Here is a 15,947-nt window from a genome sequence, read left to right on the forward strand (position 1 = left end):
CGCGTGCTCTTAAGAGACGCACTTAAGCTCCTTCTATCCCGTATCCTCGCACACCTACTCGCCACAACCAGCTCCCGCTGCGTAAATCTTAGCGGTCTGGGGAAGCCACTGTTTTGGGTTTCGTTTTCATTTTAGCCCCCGAAGAACGGCTGAGAGTTCAGACAGAGTCCATGTGATCTCAATTACTAGGCAAAGGGTGGGGTGGGGGGTTCCATGCCTTTAAAAGAACCATTATTTAATCCATATTGTCAAAACAGCTTCTCCATTTCCTGTTGGGAAAAGAACAATCGGACGAGTCATCTCTTTCTCCCCACCCACCCCACAAATTCCACCCCTCCCCCCGGTTTATTACGCGTAAAACAAATGAAAAAGGAGCCGAGGCAAATTGCAGGAAAGAACATCCATTTGTTTTAGGTCATCCCCCCCCCCCAAAAAAAAAAAAAAATTCCTGAGTTCATCAGCGAAACCCGGGGGAAGAGTATGTTTATTGTTTTAACTAAAATTCATTAAAAAGAAAAGGCATTAGCAGATGTGTCTTATGGTATTAATGATCTATGCGAACACTGGGAAAATATGTTGTTAGTTCAGAGTTTACATCAAGCTTTGAGAGACAGACAGACAGACTAGTCAGGCTTACTCCAATGTGATGCTTTACTAGAAAGAAAAGTTGAAGGGATTTGTAATCTTCCGGCGGTCTGTCTCCCAGTGGTGCTCCTTTGCCTTTTAAAAACAACAACAGCTGAGTCTTTGTAAGGCAGAAATTCAGCCAGGTAAGTTTCTCTCCATCAACACCCCTCTTGTGGAAAAAGTTGAACCTGTTGGATTTCTGCCTGACATCAGTTGCTAAAGGAGCAGAAACCCCACTCTGTGGTCTGGTCCGTTTTACTCCAGCTAATTTATTTCTAGCTAACAAGTTCTGCTTTAAAAGTAAGTGGCTTTTTTTGTCAAAAGTTATTTGTCATTTTCTCCTTCATTGGAAGTGAGGATGCTCTGGGTGTTAGAAGCATTAGTACCTGGCTGATTAATATTTTAGTGGTTCATGATACTCCATTTAAAAATTAACTTTTCCTCCTGCCCTCTCATTAAAGACAGGCTCATTATACCACCTGCTTTTCCTCTTACTTGTTTCCCTGCTAAACGGAGTCTGTGTAACACAAGCTCTTGGGAGAGATGCCCCTTATTCTGTTTCATTCATTTCAAAAGTGATAGCTGATGTGAATGCCTGCCTGCCTAGTATTAGGTTCTCTGTCATCTTATTGTACAAAATGTCAGTGTGTTAATTGGATAGGGCTTCTGTACTCGCCTTCCGTACAATCAGTGTTTCCTTTTGCAGATAGCAACAGAAAGTCTGGGACGATTAGGCAAATAGAAATATTAACAGAAATAGTAGGACTTCGGAAATGTAGACTGTTCCGCTTGAAAGTAAGGTATCTCATGGACGTTGCCTAGCCCAACTCTTTGGAGTTATGCCTCAGTGGTAGAGCAATGCTCTACATAGAAGTTTCAGGTTCAGCCCCTGAAATCTGCAGGTAGGTCTAGGAACCCAGCATGGAGAGCTACTGCCAGTCACTGAAAACCCTTTTGGACTTGGCATTGCCAAACCACCCCCATGGTTCAACTTCGACAGGTGTGTGGGGCAACCTTCCTGCCAATCACCAGGTGCCATTCTTGTTCTGTCAGCTGGGTTTTCCCATCCACCTGCCTGTGTGACTTGTGCAACACATCCCAAGCACCCTATAGCCAGCTAGTTGCCAGGTGCTTGGGAACCACAGCACAAGGAGCTATGCCAGCCCTATGGAAGCCACGAATATAGGGTCACACAACTAATCCAGCAGGGTTAACTGTCTGGCACTTGATGGGTGGTTACTTCAGTGCTGCTTTTTTGCAGGGATGGGCAGTGCAGTCAAATTTCCCATGGCAAAATCAGTTGCTCAGCTTGTCAGATGTAATTTCAGATGTAGGGCAGATGGGCATTGTTTGGAGTAAACAGCTTTGTGGGCCAAATCGTGCAGTCCCAAATTTGGTCCATGGGCCAGATATTCCGCACCCTAGGTGTACACCATGGCTAGCCAACCTAGTGCCTTCTAGATGTTGTTGGCCAACTCTCCCTTCATCCCTCACCATTGGCATGGGAGCTGTAGATTTGTTGAACAACATCTGGAGCCCAGCCATATTGTGCTGAATGGACCAGTGGTCTGACTTAAACTATACCTGGGAAATGTTGAGCTCAGATGAGCTCACAAAGCAGTCTTGCAGATGGCACCAGTATATGCTTATTCTGAAGTGCAGTATTGTTGATGCACCTGTTACTTATTCAGACAGCATCTCCACTTTGGACTCAAATGTGGAGAATTAGGACATCCGTGCTTATAGCCCTCCCCCATATGAGGGAGAACCCATACTGGGTCAGGAGCTCAATGCATTCGTGTTGGCATGCAGATAGACACCCTTCTCACATGTGCAAAATGGATGGGGTGTTTATTTGGCCATTAGGTACATTGTTGGGTGATTGGGACACGGGTGGCGCTGTGGGTTAAACCACAGAGCCTAGGACTTGCTGATCTGAAGGTCAGCGGTTTGAATCCCCACGTCGGGGTGAGCTCCCATTCCTCGGTCCCAGCTCCTGCCAACCTAGCAGTTCGAAACCATGTCAAAGTGCAAGTAGATAAATAGGTACCTTCTCTGGCGGGAAGGTAAACGGCATTTCCGTGTGCTGCTCTGGTCCACCAGAAGCGACTTGGTCATGCTGGCCACATGACCCGGAAGCTGTACGCCTGCTCCCTTGGCCAATAAAGCAAGATGAGCACCGCAATCCCAGTCAGCCACGACTGGACCTAATGGTCAGGGTTCCTTTTACCTTTACCTTACATTGTTGGGTACAAAGTTAAGCTGCATGACCTTCATGCATCCTTTAAACACCTGAGGGATAGTCTGAAATCCCTTCACTATGGACAGGAATTCTACCACTTGGTCCATTGCTTACCTGTTACTCTTTCCTGTTATGCAACTTAAAAGCATGCTATGTTGCAACTTGAGATTTACACATTCTTGCTTTTCCATCAGCTTCTTTCAGTAAATATAATGCAAGTTCTCCGTTTTCTTTATGGAGACATTTGAAAACTACTTGTTTGGATACTTTGTAAGCAGCTGCGAAGGGAGGGACACATAATATCTTCTCCACATTTGTTAAGTGATTCAGTACCCCGCTTTCAAAAAATGGTAGTTGATTCCTGCTGCATTCATGGAGTTGGACTTATCAATGACCTTTGGGGTCCCTTCCAGCACTACAGTTCTGTGATTCTATGGAGCCAAATTCTTGTTTGGGGAGGTGGGTCATACTTAACCAAGGATAGCTCAGTTGGTAGAGCACGAGGCTCTGGACCTCAGGGTCGTAGGTTCAAGGCCCACGTTGGGCAGAAGATTCCTGTGTTGCAGACGGTAGGACTATAGATAACTCTTGTGGTCCCTTTCAACACTACAATTCTATGATTCAGTAGTAGAGCACATGTTTTGCATGCAGAAGGTCCTATGCTCAATCTTGAGCATTTCCTGTTAAAAGGATCAAGTAGCCAATGATGGGAAAGTCTTCTTCCTGAGACCCTGGAAGGCTGTTTAACTAATGGTCTGACTCAGTACAGTGGTACCTCCGGTTGCACACGGGATCCGTTTCGGAGCTCTGGTCGGATCCCAAGGAATTTGCAACCGGAGGTGCTTGTTCTGCGCATGCGCGCGTGGTGAAACTCGGAAAAATACTTCCGGGTTTGCTGAGTATGTAACCCAAAGGATACGCAATCAGAGGTGTGCATATCCAGAGGTACCACTGTATAATTCTTTCCTTACTGTATGGGCTCACATTACAGCCTACGAGGCTTCTAGGCTTTTGCGTCTAGTCCAAACTTTACTGTAATTTCCCTAGAGACCATCAGTTAGCACATCCCGTCATGCAGCTGCAATATTAGTATTATTGCTGGTGAAACGCCCACCAGATAACATAAGGCAAGTTTATGTTTTAAAGCTGGAGAATGTCTCTTGACTAACAAGTAGACTTTGCTGTTTGTGCAAAACCTTTGACAATTAATAAGCCTACACACTTAACCCCTTCCCAGGGAATCAGTACTGTACTTATCTACCCTGATTGTTGCCCATTTCCGAAGGACTATGTTCAATCTTAGCCATTTGATTACAGGCCTGTTCAGCGGGGCAGTCATTTCCCCCCACTTTTTTAAAGAATGAACTGTTTTGACATGCAAATAGGTACAGTGGTACCTTGGTTTACAACCACAATCTGTTCTGGAGGTCCGTTTGTAAACCAAAACAGGTTGTAACCCAAGGCGCGCTTTCGCCAATGGGGCCTCCCAAAATTTTTTGTTCGTAATCCAAAAGACAGCAACAATGGTTGTAGTAAAAAAAAAAAAAAAAGGTTGCCAACTGGGACACGCACTTCTGGGCTTGACGTGTTTGTAATCCAAGACGTATGCAAACCAAGGTACCACTGTCCTGAGAAGAGGACAACCTTGATGGTTGCCCTAAATCAGCTACGTGCTGTAATGCTTTCATATGAAGTTCCTAAAAAGTGCGTAGGGTTTCAAATGAATCATGTGTTGACAAATAGGGAGAGGATTCATGCTTGTTGACCATGCTCCTGCAGGCTGCTTGTTTGACAGAAGTGTGAAGGCGCCATATGCGCTTCTCCACCTGAGGAGAACCTTGGACCACTTAAGTTCTTTCCCTTTCTTACTGTTTCACAGCTGGTCTTCAGTAGCATGCTGGATTTACACTCCATTTAGGAAAACTGAGGGGGACCACTTGCATGGGCTTATTCAGATGTGCTTAATTTCTTTTCTTTTTAAGTGCTTGGCTTGGAAGTCAGGTCGTACCCCCTGATCCCAGACGTGTGCAGTCTAGCAACAGCCACCTATTGGGATGGAAGAAAGTGTACATTTGTATATATTTAGAAACACTTTATTTTGCCTTGCTGCTTCACACAAATAACGTCTTTTTGAACCCAAGTCCCACAAGACTGAGCTGTGTTGATCCCTGGCACAAATCAAGCCCTGCATTTAAGCGTCAATACTTGCACATAACACACACACAATCGTATTGATCATCTGAGGGTCCAGACTGGATGACATGATGCGTACACTCTGGTTTAAGTGGCCTGTGCTTTGGTGACTGCAGGATTGAACCCTGGAGCATCTGGGATGCTAAACAATGAGGATTTTCATGTCCATGTACAGCAGCTCCTTTAAAGCATAAAGATGGGGCTTTCATGGACAGGCAGTTTTTGTAAACTTCATTGGGGCTCTTGAAAGAGACTCTTAAGGATACATAAAAGGCCTTCAGAATCTAATGCTACTTTTGATCTGTAGCAGAATCCCTACTGACGTCAGTGAGTCTTTTGCATAGGGATCAAGGGCACGGGGTTTGGTCCTTGATGTTGAAATAGTAGAGAGCCAGATTGAAATGATCTTTGCACTCGGAATGAATAGATTTGGAGGCAAAATGCAGGCTCTGATCTGAGGAGGATGCTCACTGCATTAGGTCACTGCCAAATTGGGGCCCCACTGCACTGGGCACATCTTTGCAAGCTCAATTTAAATGCATGAGAGCTGCACAAGAGCACGGTGGTTTAAAGAAATATATACATTAGTTAGTTAGGAAGTATAGGGAAGTTTAAAAAAATGTTTTATTGTGTTTTTATATATGTTGGAAGCCGCCCAGAGTGTCTGGGGAAACCATCCAGTCAGATGGGTCTCTATTTTTACAAATAATAAAATGATGATGATGATGATGAACATTTAAAGCTTTGCTTCATGCAGGGATGTCACAGGCTCAGTACAGTGGTACCTTGGGTTACATACGCTTCAGGTTACAGACTCCGCTAACCCAGAAATAGTACCTTGGGTTAAGAACTTTGCTTCAGGATGAGAACAGAAATTGCACGGCGGTGGCGTGGTGGCAGCGGGAGGCCCCATTAGCTAAAGTGGTGTCTCAGGTTAAGAACAGTTTCAGAGTAAGAACGGACCTCTGGAATGAATTAAGTTCTGTACACACAAACTGTGGCTTAGTGTGACTGCACAAGCTCTTATATAAAAGATTGAGGCTGCTTCACTCATCCAGTTCTTCTGCTGTGCTGCTGTGAGATAAGCCATGGCTTAGCATGTTGTCTGAACCCGGTCTCCTGTTTCCTCTAGACAGACCATGAATCCAGGTTTGGATGACATGCTAACCCAAACCGTGGTTTAGTTTATAGCAGCAGCAGGACTAGAAGGGGAGTATAGTGGCTTCTATCTCCTTTTCCGTGAGCCCACATATTCACATGTTCATGCTAATCCTTGGGTTTCCCCCCTTTATACATACATGCTTCCTTCCAGCTGAGGTTACATTTCACACAGAGGGCTTTAGTCCACAAAGGCAGATGCTGCAATAAATTGGTTTGTCTTTAAGGTGCTGCAAGATGATTATTTTTCTGTTACACCATCCCTCTGAAATTTAAAAATTATGGCATTCCGATGTGCTGTTTGCTTATGACTTCTGGTAGTTTCAAATCCTAGGCTCTGTGAATGAGCCAAAAGTCTTAATGGATCAGTCAGTGAAATTAACTGGGTCATTTGTTAATTTGCAGGATAAAATATGCATTTCAGTCGGATTCTATTTGGGGATTCCTCTGTTGTGAAGGGGTGCTGAGATAACCTATATTCATCTTCCTGAATCGAGTGAAGGGATAGAGTGGGCCATGTTCCAATCAACGATACTATGAATTGAAAGATTGTATCTTAATGTCTTTAGGATGATTTTCTACATACTAAGTATTTTGTTTGGGATATTAAGAGAAACTTTGCGGATTTAAAAAAAAATTATACTTGACTTTCCTTGAAATAGTTTAATTTTTACTTGGAATAACTAAGTGGTTGATTAAAAAGAAGACAGTTAATCAGTCAGTCATCAGTAGCTGTGATAGCATTGCAATGAGAAAGGAAAGGCTCACCTGTTGCATGAAAACAGCATTTTTTTAATAGGCTGATGTAACCCAGTGATTAGTTTGTGCAAATTCTACACAAGAACTCTGCAGAAAAGACAGCAATCTCCTGTAATATAGTACTATCACACATTATGCTTTTATACATAAGCCTGAAACTTTAATATGAAAAAGTGTGAATTAAACAAACACATATTTGCAAACAGGCGTATTAAACAGGATTTCTCGGCAGAGAGCCAGGATTGATGGCAGCTCATTGTTGATACACAGCCTTGTACTTTCCCCCTTATCTTCAATGCACCAGAGGATTAATCAAAACTTCTACTTCCACTTTTAAATAAGCCACAGTTCCTTGTGATGTGTGAACTCAGAGAACTGTGTTTTGCTTAAATTATGAGTGCCAAAAAGCCAAGGGTTTAAGCCGCAGCAAACCATAGCTCTCTAAGTTGTGAAACCACAGTTTAGTTTAAAACCAGAGGTGGATTCTTCCAGTGCTCTCGTTTGGTGCATCAGAGGTGAAGGAAGGAGGGTTTGCTGTGGAAACCATGGAATCTCATAAACATCTAAACTGTGGCAACATGTAAAATGGCCCCAAGTTAACATGAAATGCTGGTGCAAGGAGTTAAGGGCTCGGGTGCAGGGAAGTTTTATTGGTAAAGGTAAAAAGGTAAAGGACCCCTGGATGGTTAAGTCCAGTCATAGGCAACTATGGGGTTGTGGTGCTCATCTCGCTTTCAGGCCGAGGGAGCTGGCGTTTGTCCACAGACTTCTTTCCGGTTTATGTGGCCAGCATGACTAAACTGCTTCTGGGGCAGCGGAACACTGTGACAGAAACCAGAGCATATGGAAACGCTGTTTACCTCCCCGCCACAGCAGTACCTATTTATGCCCTAGCATGCTTTCGAACTGCTAAGTTGGCAGGAGCTGGGACAGAGCAATGGGAGCTCATTCTGTCACGGGGATTCAAACTGCCGACCTTCTGATCGGTAAGCCCAAGAGGCTCGTGGTTTAGACGACCACAGCGCCTCCCACACCACGAACTGTATTACCAGGCAAGGATCCATGCAAGGAGATTGGAGTTAGGGTATTAATGATGCAGAGGAACAACACACTCCTAATTGCTGGACAGCAAAGTTGCTCCATTATGCATTGTCTGTGAGTTTCTCATAGTTGAGTTTCTATAGTTCTCATAGTGAGTTTCTCATAGTTGGCGATTGCTGAATGCCCCAGAGGGGTCCTTGGTCTGATGTTGAAATGCATGGTTTCTGAATTAGAGGTTTCTTCTTCAACCCAGCCACAATGCTTTGCAAAATGTGTACACCTTTTTCAGAGGTCTCAGAATGGGATTAGCTCCATAATGACAGGTCCTTCTCAGTTGTTTTCCCAACAACCTCCTCTCCTCCCGACTGCCACACACCTTGCCCAATGTGAGGTTGTAAAGAGTTGCTACTTACAGTAGTACCTCGGGTTACAGACACTTCAGGTTACAGACTCCGCTAACCCAGAAATAGTACCTTGGGTTAAGAACTTTGCTTCAGGATGAGAACAGAAATTGTGCTGCAGTGGCAGTGGGAGGCCCCATTAGCTAAAGTGGTACCTCTGGTTAAGAACAGTTTCAGGTTAAGAATGGACCTCCAGAACAAATTAAGTTCTTAACCCGAGGTACCACTGTATTCTTTTTTTCTGACACCTCACAGACTGCACCAAGGAAAATAATGGCAGTTAAAATTGCTTATCGCAAGCTTGAGTAGTCACTCTGAATTCCAGTTCTGTGAGATTACTCCAGAGTAAGAGGTTTACAGATTGACAGTTGTATTTCAGTGGAAGTTTGTATTAGTTGAGCTCATCATAATTTGTCTTATCCAGAGTACCAAGCCTTATTCCCAGTCTGGTAAATTTGGCCTATTTTGCTCATTAGGGCATAACTTGCTTGCAAAGTTCAGGCCCTTTAAAAAAATGTTTTGGTCAAACAACAGTGTAAAGGAAGAAACAAAATTATAAGCTGAGTCATATTGTTGGTCATTTGCTGTTGTGCAAACAGCACAGTTGGAGGCATAATACTTAAGAGCAGGCTGAGCTTAAAGCTTTTATTGGACAGATGGCTAATTTTACTGGCCTGACCTCAAGGATCTAGCTCTGTGATCCCTGGTTAGCTCAATAGATGCCAGTAAATACTAGGATAATTGAGATGGACAGTGTTTGTGAATTAAATGGCCATCAGCTGCAGAGACAGGCAGGAAAATAAAAGGACAAATGAGAAACTGCTTTTAACGTTTCTCTAGCTTCTGATATATTAAAAATATACTTCTTTGGGGAGGAGGGGAAAGGCCCATATTTGAGCATTATCCATTAAAAAAAGATAGGTTAGTTGGTTGATGCCAAAGTGTTGCTGTAGTCAGGGGGATGGTTTGGGGCTGTAATGCAGGCTTGCCTATGGCCACCTGTCAGTTTAAGATGCCCCTGTATCTCTTTTTTCCTCCATCCTATCTTAGCAGTGAAGTCATTTTGCTGTCAATCACAAGAATGGGTCCCATCTGGCAGGGAGGTGTTGGAATCCAATGGTAGTTAGCACTATGATAGCCCATCTCCCAACTTCCCAAAGGTGTCAGACCATCAAAACTGCTGTATTACACATGAGGAGACCAATACCCTGTTTGTAGGTCACTGAAATTCATAGAATCATATAGTTGGAAGGGAAGGGACAACTAGCCCAGGCATTTTGCAATGCAGGAATTCTGCCCATAGCTGTTTGTGTATGGGCTTGAACCACTAACCTTCTGGTTAGATGCACTGACCCACTGCACCACAGTAGGATTAAACTGAATGTGTGTGTCTTAAAGTACCATTCTGGTTTTGCATTTCTCCTGCCTTTTGTATTCTAAATAATATTCACACCAAGGGATACTGCCAGACTCATGTGCCTAGATAGTCACGATTCCTGCTATTTCATGGGCATATGAGTGGGATTGGGCAAAGAAAATTCAGCCACCTTGGGCTCTGGAGAAAGGTAAGCTGGATGCTTTCTCAGTTTCCCCTTTTAAGATTCCTGGAAAGTTCTCCTGTCCAGGGACAGAGGGAACGTAAAAGGGAGTGGCAACCTAATTGAAAGCACACAACTGGCCTACGCAGACTGGCTGCCATGGAAAGAAGTGAGGAGAAAAGGTCTTCTCCGCTCTGCCACCACTAGAAGGTGGACATCCAGCGTGACCTGACCTAGGGCAGCATCCTTTGTTCGTGGGGTGGTCTGATATTTAAGAGAAGGGGCTTGTGTTGATGTGGACTTATCTGTCTATCTGCTTTATCTGTTCATCATGAATGGGCCACAAAAAGAATGTCTGGAAACGCCTTTCCAGACGTCCTTTTTGTGGCATATTCATGATGATTTGTGCCCGCAGTGCTGTCAGGGCTGTCAGACGCAATCCCACTGTCAACACTGTGGGTTATATTCAACTAAGTCATAAGAACATAAGAAGATCCTACTGGGTCAGGCCAGTGACCCACTTAGTCCAACGTTCTGTTCTCACAGCGGCCATCCAGATGTCTGTGGAAATGCCTGCAAGCTGCCATGAGTGCGACAACACTTTGCTCACCTCCGATTCCTAGCAACATTGGCTCTGACAGTGGATGCAGAACATAGCTGTCATGGTTAGTAGCCATTGACAGTCTTGTCCACCATGAATTTGTCCAATCCTCTTTTAAAATCATCCAGGTTGGTGGCCATCCTTAGTTTAACTGTGTTTCAGCCCTACTCAGAGTAGACCCATTGGAGGAGTTTGGATTTGATATCCCGCCTTTCACTCCCTTTAAGGAGTCTCAAAGCGGCTAACATTCTCCTTTCACTTCCTCCCCCACAACAAACACTCTGTGAGGTGAGTGGGGCTGAGAGACTTCAGAGAAGTGTGACTAGCCCAAGGTCACCCAGCAGCTGCATGTGGAGGAGCGGAGATGCGAACCCGGTTCCCCAGATTACATGACTACCGCTCTTAACCACTACACCACACTGGCTACAGTGCAACTACAATCATACCTCGGGTTAAATACGCTTCAGGTTGAGCGTTTTCAGGTTACGCTCCGTGGCGACCCGGAAGTAACAGAACGCGTTACTTCCGGGTTTCGTCGCTTGCGCAGATGCTCAAAATGACATCACGTGCATGTGCAGAGGTGGCAAATCGTGGCCTGCGCAGACGTGGGTTGCGTTCGGTTCAGGATGCGAACGGGGCTCCGGAATGGATCCCGTTCGCATCCAGAGGTACCGCTGTAATGGACTAAAGTTAGGCTCTACCCTGAGAAGTGTTCACATCGGATGCAACCCTGTTTGTGCCTACAGATGTTTGGGGAGCAGTCTAACTGCTTCATTTCCAATTAGTGTGTGTCCCATAAGATCCTGCTGGAATCCCATAACTTTTCCTACTAGAAATGTTCTGCTTTCATTGCACTGTAGTCCCTCTGGACAACCATAACATGACAGCCCTGGGGAAGCATTGCAGCACAAACTAAAGTGGAATAAATCCACCACTATGGCACTATTCTTGTGTCAAAAACACGTAGCAGAAAACACCTGCAATAAAACACTTTTCTGGAGGAGCCCATAAAACAGCTTCTTATAAAAGATTCTTTCCTTGGAGGGGGTTGACTAGATAACCCTCATGGTCTCTTCCAACTGTACAATTGTATGGTTCTGCTATCCATTTCTCCTCATGCCAGCTTCAATCCAAATTTAGGAAAAGCTGAAGTTTAAACTGGTAATGTGTGCAGAGCCAAAGCGTGTGTGTGTTCCTTCTTTGCAGAGGTTTGCTTCATTGCATACTCTGTATATAATACCACAGCACTTATCTACTGGAGCCATTATCCCTTAAGACACCTGTTTTCTCCTATTTGTCTTTAATTTTGTTTCTGCTTTGTTTACCTTCTTGGCTCCGCTTCCAGCGAAGTCCTTATGAGTGGCAGAAAAACATTTAGAAGACTCTTTGCAGATGGGGGCTGCAACCTGCCCTCATCTCCCCCACTTGCAGCTCAATTTAGGGAAGGCTAAACCCCAGGAGAGAAACTTCAGCCGTGTGCAATTTAAATCCCACCTACACTATTCCAAAGGCTATTGGAATTGTGGGGTTTTCTGAGAAGGCTTCGATTGAGTCCCTGCTGTGAAATATCGTTTTCAATAAGCTGAGTACAGAGATCGTTCAGGTAGCTACGCAGCTCTGTTTCAGTCCTGCTGTTTATCATATGTTGAATGGTTAAAAAAAAATGAAAGGCACCTATCATTTACCTGGCAGCCCCAGAAAACAGGGGAAAGCAGCAATAAGTAAAGAGGTAGTACCTAATTCTGAAAAATAATAATTGTTGAATGTAAATTGCCCAATGCATTTTGTTTCTTCCTCACAAATAACAAATAGGAAGGCGAAATAGATGTTGAAATGAGTGCAGGTAATTGCTTTTGGGTTTTTTTTCTTTTTGCATTAGTTTTAAAATCTGCATGTTATTTGTGAGCCTCGGTTTGAGATTCTGCTTCTACTTTCTTTTAAACAACAACAACAAAAATCTCATGTACAGAGACATCAAAAGGAAGTGGGCGGACGACAGACAAGACAGCAAGGACTGCTTCTTCCATGGTTTGCTCTTTTAATACTGATAGACAAAGTGAGTTAATGCAGGAATTGCATCTGGAAAAGGTCAAATTGAGAGTGGCAATAAAACTAGTCCCTTTTCAGTAATGAGATTTGACCTTGAAAGGGCTTGATGGAGTAAAAGGAGTAGCCAAGCTCACCTTGTAGTTTTTCTCTCGCTCACCCCCCCCCCAAATAAGTTCTTCTGCTCAGAATCTTGCTGGCGTACACAGATCAATTTTGTAACCCCCAAGAAACAAGCGACTGAGAGAGAAATCTATTTCTGAAGGTGGGGGGAGGGGGGAAATCAGCTGTAAAAATAAATGCCACAAATGCAGCTTGCTAAAATTAAACTCCAAGATCAAAAACCCTTGTGGGTCCGATTCGAAACCTCTTGATGACTGCTGGACTCATTCTGAACATTTATTTATAGTCATATTTGAAATGCATTATGGATGAGGAAAAAGGAAGTCAAGCACAATTTTTAAAAGGGCAAAATGAAACTGTAGCTGTCAGGAATCTGGCTATATCAATAAGTGAAATAGACTTAAGTTCCCCAAAGACTTGAATATTTCTATCCTTATTTCCACCGTGTTTCTATATAATTGCCAGTGGTGTTCATTGCTTAATATTCATGCTGTTCCTTCACTTTAGCTTTGCGCTCGGCTGCCGTTTTGCGCATTCTTTCCAAATCTCATTGGATGGTGTGTTGAAGTAGTTGAAAAACACAGCATTCACCATGTGTAATAATAATCACAATAATCATAATAATGAGGCTTAATAGTGCTGTAATTGTGTGCAGGCAGTAAAAGAACAGTTCCCTTAGGATAACTTAAACTGTACACTGTTCACTTTCTAGCTCATTGCAGTTTTCCCCATAACAAAATATTCTAATGTTAAAACCACAACAGGGCAAGGTAAAGAAAATGCAAACCATATTAAGGCACTCAAGAGCAACTTCGTATTAGAGATAATGGACACACAGCAAAGCCTCAAAATTAACTTCCAAGCTTCTCAGGAATGAATCTCAGTAGCTAAGAAGGAATTGCAACACACCAGGGGAGGATGCTCGCAATCCAGATATGCCCTGATTGTATGTTCACCCCTTTATTTGGGGTGATTGGTACCCAAATCAACAACTAGGTTTGTCTGTGCAGGTACAGTGTGATTCCATGGGGCTATTTTAGCCCCTGTGCAACTTAACTGTTGCTCCTATCAACATACAGTAGTTGCTTCTTTTCCAGTGATGCTTGAGGAATTCAAGTTCTGTGAATTTCATTGTGAATTGACCTGATATGCACTTCCCAGACTGGTAGGCAGATTGTAAGATACCAACCCTTCAGTTCTCACTTTTTTCTGAATTCTTGTGGTGGAAAAGAAAAAAGTACCAAAATGTCTTTTAAAAACGTGCAATTCAGGACAAACCATGTTTAGAAACGTGTGCATTGGTATTTAAATGTGCATTTTCTAATATTTAAGTATGACTTTTTAATGCAGATTTCTTTGGGGTTTTTTTTATAATCACGGTTAAACAGGACAGAACAGGCTTAGGAATGAACACTTGTGAAATTGACAGGGCCAGGAAATAGATGGATGAGTCAGTCCCTACTCCTTACTGCAGTTCCATAGGCTAGTTCTCCCCTCTTGTGGGAGTGCGGGTGGTGCTGTAGTCTAAACCACCGAGCCCCTTGGACTTGCCAGTCGGAAGGTCGGCAGTTCAAATCCCCGTAATGGAGTGAGCTCCCGTTTCTCTGTCCCAGCTCCTACCAACCTAGCTGTTCGAAAGCACACCAGTGCAAGTAGATAAATAGGTACCGCTGTGGCAGGAAGGTAAATGGTGTTTCTGTGCATTCTGGTTGCTGTCACGGTGTCCCATTGTGCCAGAAGCAGTTTAGTCATGTTGGCCACATAATAATAATAATAATAATAATAATAATAATAATAATAATAATAATTTATTATTTATACCCCGCCCATCTGGCTGGGCCTCCCCAGCCACTCTGGGCGGCTTCCATAAAAACCAAAAATACAATAAAATATCACACGTTAAAAACTTCCCTGAACAGGGCTGCCTTAAGATGTCTCCTGAATGTCAGGTAGTTGTTTATCGCTTTGACATCTGCTGGAAGGGTGTTCCACAGGGCGGGCGCCACTACCGAGAAGGCCCTCTGCCTGGTTCCCTGTAGCTTTGCTTCTCGCAGTGAGGGAACCGGAAAGCTGTCTGTGGACAAAACACCGGCTCCGTCTACCTGAAAGCAAGATGAACGCCGCAACCCCAGTCGCCTTTGACTGGACTTAACCGTCTAGGGGTCCTTTACCTTTACCTTACCTCTCCCCTCTTGTGGTTTCCAGCAACTGGTATTCAGAAGCAGCGTTGCCTCTGCCATGGGTACCAACTTGAATAAAATAGCACGGGCAGGTAAGCCCCGCCCCACAAACTCGATCAGAAGAATGCATACCATTTGAATGGCAATGCCCATCAACGTTGGAGGCCCCTGTCCCCTCAGTTGGGGGGGGGCGGGTTGCAGGGACCTCAACCCCTAGGAATTATCTCCTGTGCCTCTGACTGTGGAGGCAGAGCCCGACCATCATGGTTAGTAGCCACTGATAGTCTCACCCTCTGCTGCTTTGCTGTGTCAGGTGGGTTATTAGGTGCTGTAATCCAAGATTCCCGGAGGATAACCCAGTTGGGGAAGGATCCTGTAAGCCCTATTTCAAACTGTTCCTGTACTGCAGGGATGTCCAACCAGTCATCCCTGGTCAATCTCGTGATCCTGATTGATATCCCAAAAACAACAACAACAAAACAACTTTGACCAATGCTCCGCAAAAAAGCTCAACAACTTTGGTTCATACATCACTACTGGGAAAACCATAGCATCACCTTTGTCAGTAAGGTGATGTCTCTGCTTTTTAAGATGCTATCTAGGTTTGTCAGGTTTTTTCCCCCCAGTGGGAGTAGTTTTCCCAATAGTGATGTATGGAAGTGAGAGCTGGACCATAAAGAAGGCTGATCACAGAAGAATTGATGCTTTTGATTTATGGTGCTGGAGGAGACTCTTGAGGGTCCCATGGACAGAAAGATCAAACCTATCCACTCTGAAGGAAATCAGCCCTGAGTGCTCACTGGAAGGACAGATCCTGAAGCTGAGGCTCCAATACTTTGGCCACCTCATGAGAAGAGAAGACTCCCTGGAAAAGACCCTGATGTTGGGAAAGATGGAGGGCACAAGGAGAAGGGGACAACAGAGGACGAGATGGTTGGACAGTGTTCTTGAAGCTACCAGCATGAGTTTGACCAAACTGAGGGAGACAGCGGAAGACAGGAGTGCCTGGCGTGCTCTGGTCCATGGGGTCACGAAGAG

The 15,947-nt window shown here is 44.2% G+C and overlaps 1 protein-coding gene across 1 annotated transcript in view; it reads left to right on the forward strand.

Annotated features, from left to right (window-relative positions):
• The window catches only part of EGFLAM (EGF like, fibronectin type III and laminin G domains), a 108,322-nt gene that overhangs the window by 718 nt on the left and 91,657 nt on the right, over positions 1–15,947 (forward strand). The gene's annotated exons all lie outside the window — the stretch shown is intronic.

This window comes from Podarcis vaucheri, assembly GCF_965113315.1.
Source record: "Podarcis vaucheri genome assembly, chromosome: 11".
NCBI lineage: Eukaryota > Metazoa > Chordata > Lepidosauria > Squamata > Lacertidae > Podarcis > Podarcis vaucheri.